The sequence below is a fragment of the Vicugna pacos genome, chromosome 6 (assembly GCF_048564905.1).
Source record: "Vicugna pacos chromosome 6, VicPac4, whole genome shotgun sequence".
NCBI lineage: Eukaryota > Metazoa > Chordata > Mammalia > Artiodactyla > Camelidae > Vicugna > Vicugna pacos.
This window is the reverse complement of record NC_132992.1, coordinates 64,329,803-64,344,256: the sequence shown is the minus strand read 5'-3', so window position 1 is coordinate 64,344,256 and position 14,454 is coordinate 64,329,803. Positions and strand designations below refer to the sequence as shown.

Genomic DNA, 14,454 nt, shown 5'->3' with positions numbered 1-14,454 from the left:
TAATTTCTCCTGATAAAAATACAACTTATTGTAAGAAATTAAGAAGTCAGTCATGAAATAATAATATGACCTGCACTACTAACTTTGAAAACCTAAAAATATTGACTAGATATAACCAGAACTTCTAAAATATGTGTATTTTCTCCTCTAATTAAGAAAATCGTAAGTCATAGTAAGCAAAGAGAGGGCAAAAACAAATCTTCAGATATAAAATGCAGGTCAAAATAATATCTACTAATAACTACATCCAAATTAATATTTCAAATACACATAAATCTAGGAATTTTCTCAGTTCTCCATCTAATTATGTAAACATTCCTCGAAGTGTCTACAAAACAAAATTAAAATTACTATTAAGTATTTTACTACCATTACATATATTAAAAAATTATTGCTCATTTCAAAACTATTTCTTCTGAGTGTTAAAAGTAAATTTTTTTTATTGAAGTACAGTCAGTTTATAATGTGCCAATTTCTGGTATACAGCATAATGTTTCAGTCATACCTATACATACATATATTCCTTTTCATATTCTTTTTCATTATACGTTACTGTAAGATATTGAATATAGTTCCCTGTGCTATACTGTAGAAACTTGTTGTTTATCTATTTTATGTATAGTAGCATGTATCTGCAAATCTCAAACTCCCAATTTATCCTTCCCCATCCCCTTTCCTGCTGGTAACCATAAGTTTGTTTTCTATGTCTGTGAGTCTGTTTTTGTTTCATAATTAAGTTCATTTGTGTCTTTTTTTTAAAGATTCCTCATATGAGTGATATCATATGGTATTTTTCTTTCTCTTTCTGCTTACTTAGAATGATGATCTCCAGACTGATCCATGTTGCAACAAATGGCATTATTTTATTCTTTTTATGGCTGAGTAGTATTTCATCATATAAATATCCCACAACTTCTTTACCTATTCCTTTGTCAATGGACTTTTAGGCTGTTTCCATGTTTAAAGTACATGTTAAATGTTAAAGGTTAATTATTTCCTTCTAGTTAATTATATTTTTCTACAAAGAAAGTGCAGAATCCCTTAATGTAGATACATTTTACATTTATGGGACAATGAATATCAACCAGTACCTGTTTACTAATATAGATATTAACTTAAAAAATAAATTCATCCAAAAACATTTAAAATTAGCTTGTTTTATATAGTGATACATGGCCACTACAAGACAAAAGAAATAATCACAGAAATGCAAAAAGGATAAAAGAAAGACCACAGGAAACTTAACTCCCAGAAATAATTTCTCCACCATCTCTTGAGACATTTTACATAAATGAAAATAATTTTACATTAAAGGAATCATTCTATAGATCCTGTTCTACAGCCTACTTTAATTTCACTTTAGGTAAAGAATACCTTTTATGTTAGCCAACATTTTAAGTGCCTATTATGTTCCATTCACTCTTCTAGGCAATCTAAGTTCAATGAGTACGTACTGATTCTATTTTATTCATTGTTTTATTTGCAGTGTTCTGTAGTGTCTGGTACATAGTAGAATTTCATCCATCTGTTGAATGAATGGTTGATCATCCTTGTTCTCTCATGCTTCTTCACTTCTACAATTATTATCTTTTTTCTAAGTTTTAACTTTGAAATTAGTTCTCTCATTTTTTTCACCCTACAGAGTAATGAGCCTATAAATGTCTTCACCACTCAGAATTCAGGCTTACTACCGGGAGCCCAGAAAAATAAATATGGAGAAAAAAATAGTATTACAGTGCTAACTTTTGGAAACTTCTCAGCTGTGTTTAAAATTTTCCAAGTTCCTTTTGAGCTTCAAAACATTATCCAAAGGAAATATGAATCTAACAGCTGGCTATATGTCTTCCTTTGGTCTTTCTAACATTTCAGCGAAAAAGGAAAGTAGTATCCAAAAGGTCCAGCTGCGAACAGAAAAAATCCTAAAAATCCAATTAAACTGCAGAATTATGAGTGAGTTCATAAAAGACTTTTTTTGGTTTTCCAGAAAAAATACTCTGAGAGAGGAAAAAAGGCCACTGAAACACCAAAATATACCAAAATATTTTTATTCTCATCAAATTTTGACCTTTTAAATTATTATGAAATAGCTCTGTTGAGAAACCTCTAGACATGCTTACTCTGTTTATTTTATTTGGAAAATCCAGGTACTACAGGGATTAACTTAGAATCATAAACTTGGAAAGAACCTTGAGACCTATATGGAGTTCATCCTTCTGCCTTTTACTCATTTACACTTAAGCCAATTTACATGCATAAGAAATCTATTTTTCACAACAAAAAATTATCCAACTCAAGATGGAGGTTGAGCTAGGAGATGAAGTCAAAGTTAAGGAAAGAGTCTGGAAAAAAGAATGTAAGTCACTCTAAGGATGTTGTTATTGGAGAAGACTGTTTAGGGGAGTATCATGACTCAACTTCCACTTTAGTGTGATCACTCCAAAATTTATGCCTGAATGTTAAATGCATATGTTAAATATATATGCTTGAATGGAATATGCATGTTGACTATGGCCATATATTTTGCCTCCTAACTGATTAGGATGATGTGCAAAAATCTTAACACAAGAGGATATTGATTTGGATCAGTTTGTGAATATCTCTTCAGCCTCAAAAAGTATATGCTACCAGGTTATTGTGTTTTTATAAAGACACCCTACTATACTTATTAGATAAGTATTATTAGTAAGTTCTTCAAAAGTAGTATCATGATTTTATTACTCTTTATATCCCCAATACACATTAAGTACTCAATAAGTATTCTCTTTATATTCCTTAGAATACACAAGTATTCAATAAATATTCACTGACATCAGTGAAAACAGATATTTATCTAGTCCATTTAAATAGAATTTGCCTCAAATACCTTTAAATGTTAAAATATATAAAAATATATTACCATACTTGAACAGATACTTGCACACCAATGTCCATAGCAGCATTCTTCACAAATGCCAAAAGGTAGGTAGAAACAACCCAAAAGTCCACTGGTGGATAAATGGATAACAAAATGTGGTATAATCATAAAACAGAATATCAGTCTTGAAGAGAATGAAAATCCAATACCTGGTACAACACAGATAAACTTTGAACACATTATGCTAAGTGAAAGAAGCCAATCAAAAAAGGACAAATATATGATTTAACTCACATTAGGAACCCAGAACTCAAATTCAGAGACAGAATAATGGTTACAGGGGTCATGGAGAAGGGGGAGGTTTTTTTCTCCTGGGTTTTTTTTTGTTTTGTTTTGTTTTGTTTTTTTAATAAAATTTATATGGAACCACAAAAGACCTAGAATTGCCAAAGTATTACTGAAGAAAAAGAAAGAGGCTGGAGGAATAACTCTCCCAGACTTAAGACAATACTACAGAGCTACAGTCATCAAGACAGCATGGTATTGGTACAAAAACAGACATATGGACCAATGGAACAGAATAGAGAGCCCAGAAATGAACCCACAAACTTTTGGTCAACTAATCTTCAACAAAGGAGGCAAGAATATACAATGGAATAAAGACAGTCTCTTTAGCAAATGGTGTTGGGAAAACTGGACAGCAGCAAGTAAATTAATGAAGCTAGAACACTCCCTTACACCATACACAAAAGTAAACTCAAAATGGATCAAAGACTTAAACATAAGACAAGATACAATAAACCTCCTAGAAGAAAATATAGGCAAAACATTATCTGACATACATCTTATTTTGCTTTTTATACTTTGAATTTTTTTTTACTGAGATACAGTTGTACAATATTATACAAGTTTCAGGTGTACAACACAGTGATTCACAATTTTTAAAGTTATACTCCACTTATAGTTATTATAAAATATTGGCTATATTCCCTGTGCTGTACAATACATCCTTGCAGCTTATTTTTTATACATAGTAGTTTATCTCTCTTAATCCCCTACTCCTATCTTGCCGGTCCACCCTTCCCTTCCCACTGGTAACCACTAGTTTGTTCTCTATAATCTGCAAGTCTATCCTTTTTGTTATATCACTAGTTTGTTTTATTTTTTAGATTCCACATATAAGTGATATCATACAGCATTTGACTTTCTTTGTCTGTCTTACTTCATTTAGCATAATACCCTCCAACTCTATCCATGTTGTTGAAAATGGCAAATTTTCATTCTTTTCTATGGTTGCATAATATTCCATTGCGTGTGTATGTGTGTGTACGTGCACACATATATACACACACCAACACCACACCTTTATCCATTCTTCTGTTGATGGACACTTAGGTTGCTTCCATATCTTGACAATTGTAAATAATGCTGCTATGAACTTTGGGGTGCATGTATCTTTCCAAATTAGTGTTTTCACCATTTTTCATTCTTTATGAATGACTTGCCCAAATAATACTTTCTAAATGTTTAATTACAGAATTCTCATTGTCCTTAAATTACTAAGAAAAAAAGTAGTTAAAAATAATTACCCAAAGTATATGGTTTCTATAGAAAACAAACACAAAACTGAAAACAGAAAACAAAGAAAAAAACTTGAAGAAAATGAAGTTACTTTGATATCAGCTATACTCATAACGCATTTATTCTAATTCTGCAAATCCTTTGCCTCACCACAAAAATACTAAGCATGGCCATAATCAACACATCCACATGTCCTTAGCATTCACACATAAATTCATCTCCATTTTCCTCAGCAGAAGCTTATCTGCACTCAATGTTTTTGCAATTCAGTTTTTATTATATTTTCTTCTATTCTTTTCCTTGCAGGTAAAGATTATACATGCAAAGACTATTTTCTACTTTGTACATTTTCAGGGTGGTTAACAAGCATCTATTAAGGAGCTACATATTGTCAATTAAAATGACAGACTGGGAATTCTTAAAAGTGATTAACACTCTGTACACCAAATTATTTCCTAAACTTTGGAAAACGCGTAAGAAAATAAGTTAAAATTTACATTCATCTGATTATACACAAAAGTTGACTTATGTGCTACAAAATACAAAGGCAATCCTCTTTTGCTGCTGATTATTTATGTGATTCATATTCAAATAAATCTAACTGGAATTATGACATCATTAAAAATACAAACTTCCCAGGTTATCACTCTGCAACTCTTCCATTTAATATACCAAGTACTACACATACATCAATTTCTACTCTGTGATTATGTCAAAGAAATTATATTGATTTAACATATAGCTAAGCTCAACAATAATACTGATCTAATTCATAACTCATTTAACATGATTTACATATTACACATGTTACAGGATTCACTTATGAGTCTTGACCTAATTTAGCAAACTAAAGTTTAATATTAAATTTAAATACTGGTTTATTAGTTTTTCCCTGGTAATTATCAAACCAGAGTATTTTCAGTACTGAATAATTTCCAAGATTTCCCCACAAAACCATTATTGTATACTGAGGTCTCACTAAAAAATGAAGTCACCTAAGATAAAAAGAATAAAAGCAAAGAAAGAGGTATACTCAAGTGTTTGCACTTCCTGAGTGCCCTGTGCATATTTCTTCTAGAAGTAGCTATTTCAAGTGAAAATAAATCCTTTGATCCATAATTTCCCTACTTTTCCTATGAATTATATTAAGCAAAAATTAATCCATTGTAGAGTCCTCTCATTTAAAAAAAAAACTAGAGATTTACTTTTCCTTATTGTATTCCTCCTACTATATATTCCTTAAAAAACAGTATGGGTTTAATGTCCAAAAGATCCAGTAAAACTTACATATTTATATAAGTTTTTAGCAGTTTAACATTCAGATTTAGATTCAACAAAAACTTCCTAGGAACTGAATTAGAACCACAACTGTATAATGTGAGTATTAATGATTTTACATCAAAGGAAAATGAGGTTCAGAGAAACAAAATAACTTGATCTCATAATGATTTCACAACGAGTAACTAGTGAATTCAAAGCCTGAAATCCAAATATCACTACTAATGCTGGAAGGAAGAGAAGTAACACTGGAGCATGCCAAATATGACCGAGGCACTTTGTACACATTTCCTTAATTTAACTCTTAACAATGCCTTGTAAACCAGGCACTATCTCCATTTTGAAGGCAAAGAAACTGAGGTAAGAAATGACTTGATCAAGGTTTGTACAGCTAGTTAGCAGAGCAGCTAAAATGAGGCAGAAACCTTGGGATTACACATTGATAGATATTTATCCTCAAACCATTACTTGTGATCTAAGGAAGAAAGTTCATTTGATGTTTTATTTTTGTGTTCAGGTTTTTTTTTTTAATTCTACAAAGAATGAAACAATTTCACTAAATCTATTTTAACAAGATTTCTTAATTACTTGAGAGAATCATATCTATGTTATTAATTCTTACAGTGTCACTATTATGAGTCTACCAGGCAGGCAAAGGATAACAATGTATAAATCACTATACAGCATTCAACATGCAAATAGATGTCTACCCAACATTAATCCAACAATCCAGTAGGAAGACACTGTGAATTGGACTAGCTTTGCAAAGAATCAGCCCCATTTTGAACCAGGTACCAGTTCTTGAAATACCACTTTGAGCAAAAAAGAATGAGACTTAAAGTTTAGAGAAAGAAGCTGAAATACTTCTCCCCATTCTACCCAATGCACCTATATTTCACTAAAATTTAAGCCTATGACCCTGCTCCCCACTAGCCTAGTTCTAAATGACAGGAAGAGCAGTAAGAAAGGGAGGTCTTGAAATGGGAAACAAATACCACCATTTCAAACAAATATCAAACCTATGTCATTTTCATCTCTCCTTTAGGCAGTTCAGCAATTTATCATACAAAGTATCCTCCAGGAACCTACAAAGCCTTCTAAATACAGTTAGGAAATTCTCTTCCTTTACAAATTCTCCCTTGTCCTTTCTCATCTGCTCTCCCTCTTCCTCTAGATCACTCAAAAGAATCTGGACACCTAGAGTTCTACTATTCAGGAGAAAAGGGCAATCATTAGCAAATACTGACCGGGTCATGAGGGATTCATATTTTACAGTTTTCAAATTTTGCTACGTGGAACCAAAGAGTTTTATGACGTATTCCTAACACCTGACAAATGAAAGAGCACCAGGTAGGGTTCATTTGTAAAGGTAACCCCTGTAACTCTCATTCATTATACAAACCTTGAGGCAAGAAAAATGTTTAAGTATTACAAAAGATCAAAGATTTAAAATTCTTTCTCAAAAATCTGTAAGTAGATGGGAGGCAGGTGACAGTTTGTTGAATTTTTTAAAATGAGTTCCTCACCTTCTTTCTGATCACGTATTCATGATGTCAGTTCTACTAAAAAAAATTAAAGTCTAAAAAAAATGCTGAATTTTCTCAGTAATTTTTTTCCTTCTTGAGAAGAATGTGTATTCCCTGCTGTTGCTGGATGATAGATATCAATCGAATCCAGTTGTTGATTGATGGTACTATTCAGTTCAAATATGTCCTTACTGATTTTCTGCATGCAACATATGACCATTTCTGACAGAAGAATGTTGAGGTATCCCCTACTATACTAATGGACTGATCTATTTCTTTTTTGCAGTTCTGTCAGTTTTTGCATCTCATATTTTGATGACCTGCTGTTAGGTGCATACACATTATGGATTGTTGTATCTTCTTGAAGAACTGACCCCTTTATCGTTATATAACTTTCCTCTTTATCCTCAAAAATCTTCCCTGCTCTGTAGTCTGCTCTGTTTGCAACTAATAAAGCAACTTCAGCTTTCTTTTGATTAGTGTCAGCATGGTATATCTTTCTCCATCCCTTTATTTTTCATCTATATGTATCTTCATATATAAAAAGAGTTTCTGTAGACAACATATAGTTCGGTCTTGATTTCTGATCTACTCTGACGGTCTCTGCCTTTCAGTGTATTTAAACCACTGATATTTAAAGTAATTACTGATACACTCATGTTAATGTCTACCATATTTGTTACTGCTTTCTATTCATTGTCTTTGTTCCTATTTTTGTCTTCCATTCTTTTCTGTCTTTTGTGGTTTTAATTGAGCATTTTATGTGACTCCATTTTCTCTCTTTTCTGAGTATGTCAATTATACTTCTTTTTAACTTTTTTTAGTGGTTGCCTTAGAGTTTGCATTATACATTTCCAAATAATCCAAGTCCACTTTCAAATAACACTATACCACTTCATGGATAGTGTTAAGTACCTTATAAAAGGATATTCCTAATTCCTCCCTCATAACCCTTGTATCATTGTCATCATTCATTTCACTTACATACAAGCTATAATATGTAATACATGTTGCTATTATTATTTTAAACAAATTATGTTATCTGTTAGATCTATTAAGAATAAGAAAAATAAAAGGTTTTATTTTGCCTTCATTCTTTCTCTAATGTTCTTTTTTAATGTGGATACAAGTTTCTGGCCTACATAATTTGTCTTCTCTGAAGAACTTCTTTTAACATATCTTACAAGGTAGGCCCACTAGCAACAAATTCTCTCAATTTTTGTTTGTCTGAAAAAGTCCCTATTCTCCTTCACTTTTGAAGGATAATTTCACATGATACAGAATTCTAGATTGTTGGTTATTCCTCTCAATACTTCGAATATTTCACCCAACTCTCTTTTTGCTTGCAGTTTCTGAAGAAAAGCCCTCTATACATGAAGTGCTTCTTTCTCCCTCCGACTTCTTTCAAAATTATTTTCCTTATCCTTGATTTTCTGCAGTTTGAAGAAGATATGCCTAGGTAAAGCTTTCTGGGCACTTATCTTGCCTGGTGTTCTCTGAACTTCCCGGATCTGTGGTTTGGATACTGATCTGGGGACGTTCTCTATCATTATTATTCTGTTTCTTTTTCTCCTGGTATTCTCATTATGCATGTGTTGCACCTCTTATAGTTGTCCCACAGTCCTTGGATATTTTTTCCTTTTTTTTTTCTAGTCTTTTTTCTCTTTGCTTTGCAGTTTCAGAAATGTTTACTGACATATCCTTAAGCTCAGAGATATTCTTCCTCAGTTGCGTCCAGTCTAATAACGAGCTCATCAAAGTCATTCTTCATTTGTTATAGTGGTTTTTATCTCAAGCACTTCTTTTTTTCCTTAGATTTTTTTCTCCACTGACATTACTCATCTGTTCCTGCATGTTGTCTACTTTTCCCATTAGTACCCTTAGCATCTTAACCATAGGTGTTCTAAATTCCTGGTCTGATAATCCCAATATCCCTGCCATACCTGAGTCTGATTCTGATGCTTGCTCTGTCTCTTTAAATTGTGTTCTTTCCTTTTTAGTATGCCTTGTAGTTTGTTTTTTTTTTTTTTGCTGGAAGCCAGACGTGATGCCCTGGGTAAAAGGAACTGCAGCAAAAAGTAATGTACTAATGTGACGGGGTGTCGGGAGAGTGGGAGCATTCAATAGTGCTATGGATAGGTCTCAGTCTTTCAGTGAGCCTGTGCCCCACCTCTTCCCCAAGCTGTGAACTTCACAACTTCTTTTCAGTCCTGTGTTCCCTTCCTAGGTGGAATAGGATAGTAATAGGGGGCTGGAATTGAGTATTTCTCTTCCCTCATGTGGAAGGCTAGAGCAGCCTAGAGTTGGGTATTTCCCTCCCTCTAGGTCAGTAAGCCTCTGATAACATCCAAATAGATTACGTAGGCCCTGGTAAAATACTTTTCCTTGATAGCAGATCTTGTTAAGAAAAGCAGAATACCTTGACATATTTCAAAATGGTTACTTTTCCCTCTCCCAGGAAGTACCAGGGGATTTTTCTCTGATATTCACTGTGAGGACCTCATAGTGTTCCTGGAAAATCATCAAAGTGTGACGGTTCCCTATCATTGGGTCTCCCTGGAGTTTTTACCTCAGACTGGTCCACATGGAGTTTCCAGGGATTCATCAATTTTATTTTAGATTTTCCTACCCAGCAGTGGTTCCCTTAGTGGTTTCTGCTCCTGGGTTTCTGCTAGGGTAAGTTATCGTTCTCTGTATTTGCCTGTCAATCTCTCCAATTTGGGGGCAACTGTTTTCTCTGTGACCTCACTTCTCTGACAGATCTAAGAAGAGTTGCTGATTTTACAGTTTGTTCAATTTTTTACTTATTACAACAGAGTGATGACTTCTAAGCTCCTTACATGCCAGACCAGAAACCAAGAAAAGTGTGTGTGTATGTGTGTATATATTATATATGTATTCACTTTCAGCTTTAAAAAAGTATATATATATATATATTCATTTTCAGTTTTTACCTTTTAACTAACTAATAGAGTGATATATAACACCATTATGATATTAAGGAGAGAAAAAAAGGAGATCTGAGTTTGTCTCAGTGGCACACAAATTACCTAAAATATGATTAATCATAGTGTTTATCCTATAAATAATACCAAAATACAAATTATTAAACATTACACTTCATCCTTTCTGAAACAATGAAAACATGTAGACAATTATTGTAGGTTATCATTTAAATCACACGTCATTACTATAAACTAAATTATTTCCTAAATAAACACCTGAATATTAAGTTTCCATAAGGGCTTTAAAAATATATATATTAATAAGCACTACCCTTCACTGGTTATTCTTATTGCTCAATTATAGAAAAATATAGCCTGTTTCTTAATTCCTAAAACAGCATTATAATGTCTTCTAAACAAATTTAAGTTTTAAGATTCTTCTTCTGGAAGGAAACAAAATCAGCAGAAAGCTAAAATTTCTATCTGAAATTTTACATATGGATACCAATTCCCAACATTTTCTATTGCCTTGGAAATTACCTTTATCAAAATTACTTTACGTAGAAAATCTCAGTGAACTGTATAGTGCTATCAGTACAGTTCTTATAGCAAGAAATATAGCTTTTTTTTTCAAATCACACTGTAAAACAGCTCATTACTTTTTATATTACTGACTTAAATTTTATTCAACTGAGTTTTAACATATTTAACCAAAAGCATGCTGGTTAAATAAGATAAACATGTCTAATTCACCATAAGCATTTGAAAGTTTGTTTAAAATAAGCCTCAAAACATAGCAAGAATATCAGGATAGTTAAACCCAAGGGAACATATTAACAGTATCTTCACTTTACATAAATGTAAATTTATTTTATTATTTCCACATCTGTGATACATTAGGTACAAAAGACATTTCTGAGTCTTTTAAACAGTGAATAGATGGTTAATCACTACAAAATCAGGAGCAAGTATAATATCTTAAGGAATTATCAATAATTAATAATAATCTTAAGCAGCCAGAAGATAGCTATAGAGTTGGACAAATAATTTTCCCAGGAGGATAATGAGAAATCAGGATGAGATATATGGAAAATGATTTGGGGGTGGTCACAAAAAGAATTAGGAAACGTGACCATAGTAAGAAGTGAAAGATTATATAAACACTCCTACAAAAAAGAAAATCTATCCTCAAGAGGGTTATCAAATCAGAATGATGATGGATGCTTGCAAAGATAGGAAAGAATGCTATAAAATTTTCACTAATAATTTGCTAAAAAATAAAATATATTCCCTGAGACCCCACATTCCTGAAACCCCAAAATAAAGTCAATATCTAAGTAAAACTAAAACTTAGTACTTGACATACTTTCTAGCTAAACGTAATAACTAAAAAAATGGACCCAATTATGTCAGTTTACAAGGGATAAAGAAATGAAAACATCAAAAGCAAAAAATTAAGGCACTCTAATTACGTCAGGTGGTTATATATAAAAATAAACTATTCAGGTGAGAATGGCTATGTTAAAGAGACAAGATAGCCTAGTAGACAGAACACAGAAGGGAGTCCTGCTCCAAAAAAAATGTCAAATGATTTTTACAAAGTCATCATATCCAACCTCTAGAGCCGAGACAATGTAGACTCAGTGGAATCTTTTAAGGAATAGTGATATGATGTAAATAAGTAATAGTGTTTTCTGGGTAAGGAAACACTACTAAAGAGAAAAGAGTTTTTTCCTAACTTTTAAAAAGAGAAAATTTTGATTTATTAAACTGTAATCTCAATATGAACTGTAAAAAACGGCTTACCTTTCTTCCCCTAGAACATAAGAAGCTGATGAAATCACATGATATTTCCAATGGAAGATTTTATTGATTGAATCTGGGTCACTAAAATTATCAACTGTTTAAAATGAGACAAAAGAAAGGGATAAGCATTAATTATATACAATTATACATAGTACATTTGTTGTTAATATGAAACTTATCTCACACAAAACCTCCCAGGCCACTCAAATGATATATATGTCCCTAGGTTTCAACTCTGCAGGGAAAGCTCATTTGAAGCAACGATTGGACAAATAGTTAAAAGTATTTAAACAATTCCTGACCACTAAATGTAAATAGCTTATTAACTAAAAAAAAAAGTTGTAATATTTATTATCACCCTACTTTAATTCTTTTTCCTAAAAAGAGTATGAAAATTTAGCTAAAACAAAAGGGCCCCACTTTTTAAATAAAGGGGGGGTGGGGGTGATAGTGGATAGTCAAACAGCTTCAAGGACAAAAAGCATGTTCCACACCAGATCATATTTACAGTTCCTCATCTAGAATTCAACTAACATCCAACTGCAGCAATCAGCCAAGCTTGGCAAATTAAAATAACAGTAATTTTGACAGATTATCTTCTATAAATATTCAAATATGGACGTTTGTGTGCACGCAAGGGTCTCTATATGCCAGTCAAAATGCTTTGTTTAGGATCCTAAAAATGAGCATTTTTTTCACCCTTCATTTCTGTAGGGTTCCCCTAAATCCTTAACTTTCATTTTAACTATTTTACCTTAACTGATAAAGAGACCAATTATTAACAATTCTGTGGCCTGAGTTATACTATCTATAGCCTGAATTAAAAATTTAAGAATAAATTCCGATAAAGCACTAACAGACAAAAAGAAAGTACCGAGGATCTTTGAAAATCTAGATCTGTAAAGACAAAAGGAAAGATCCAGGAATTGGGGGCAGCGGGGGTGGGGAAGGCAGGGAGAGGATCCTGAAGGATGACAACTGAATAAAAGATTAACTTTTTATTCATGTGATCAGGTATGCCTTAGTAAAGTAAAATCCAAATGTAAAGAGCAAGTAACAACTTGATAAATACGGGATGTATTCAAAGTTTAATTAAGATAGACTACCATATATTTGGCTCAAGGAAAGACTATGCTCTGATGACAAGTTCAAGTATATCAAAGTGCCAAAAGTAGGGAAATGCAATTAGTATGAAATTCAAACCAAATTTCTGAAATCCATAGATAGCCCTATTTAATCAAAAGTAATGGCTTTAAATGAACACGAGCTTTTGATGCATGAATTTTCTGTCTTCCTATCCTATCTCCCATTAGTCAGTTTCCCTTAAACATGTACACAATTACTGAAAAGCCTCAGATGTTCCAGGGAAACTGCAAGTGACAGGCATGCCTCTGTATCAAGAGCAGCATCAAAATTATGGAAGAAAAGTCAACCTATTCGGAGGCATTGCCCTTCTGGTCTCAAATGGAAAGAAACAGCTATAAATACCTCTACTAAAATTGCTCAAAATATTTATAGAAAGTAGACTTAAAAGAAATTCTTACTACATAATCTGTTCACCATTCAATCACCCAAAACCAGGTCCAACAGTGGATCCAAGCCAGACCAGTGGTTCTCAAAGAGAGAAGAAAAGTCTGGTCTAGGGACCAGTAGCTGCAGCCTCCACTGTGAACTTGTTGGAAATGCAAAATCTTAGGCCCTATCCAGGGACATATTGAAACAGAAGCTACATTTTAACAAGATCCCCAAATGATTCATATACAAGGTAAAATTTAAGAAGCTCTGCAGGAAGAAGAGTATTAAAATGAGGGAGAAGGTATGATGATCTGTTCAAAGATTTCCCACTGCAGGCCACTGTTTGGCCAATAAGCAACCAATTTTTGACCTCTGGTTTATCATACTCTAACAACAATTTCTGTATTTTGAAAAAGGGATCCTGAAAAACAGAAACCCCTTGAAAGCCAAAGAAATGAGTATCTAATGATTAAATCTCAGACCCCAAGAAGGGCTGTGACAGTTATCTCAAGCCCCCAAAACATATTAGCTAGATAAGTAATTTAAAAAAAATAATAATAACTGCTTTCATTCTAAATCCTAGACACAAAAAGCATGTGGGGGTCCCTGTGGCTGAGAAAGAGACCAAGAGACCAAAAGCCTATGCCATCATGTAACCAGAAGCGGAGAAGGTTATATGTGCCGGTTATTCAGTTACAGTCTCTCAGTTCTACATCCATAATATTCAGCTCAGTAAGGCTGAAAATAGAACTCTGGAGACTACTTTTCTCGTTTGCCATCTAGCTTCCCTATACTGTCAATAAGGACACTCAAAGGAGAAATTTGCTTTTTCCAGTCAGTATTGCCCCAGCAGAGGCCCTCCACTCCAGAAGCAGCAGTTGGTGACAGTCACAAGCTTCTTCTGGCACTCTCAGAAGTACCAGCAACAGCCAGGCAGTACCACTCCAGA

General features: G+C 33.1%; 1 protein-coding gene across 5 annotated transcripts in view; it reads right to left on the bottom strand.

The window, feature by feature from the left end:
• The window catches only part of FUT8 (fucosyltransferase 8), a 253,225-nt gene that overhangs the window by 154,925 nt on the left and 83,846 nt on the right, over positions 1 to 14,454 (bottom strand). For 3 of the 5 annotated variants that reach the window (XM_015241505.3, XM_072963241.1, XM_072963240.1), the window contains exon 3: positions 11,991 to 12,084. The exons of the other annotated variants lie outside the window; for them this stretch is intronic. The gene's annotated coding sequence lies outside the window, so the exon portion shown is untranslated. The remainder of the gene's footprint in view (positions 1 to 11,990; positions 12,085 to 14,454) is intronic. 5 annotated transcript variants of the gene reach the window in all.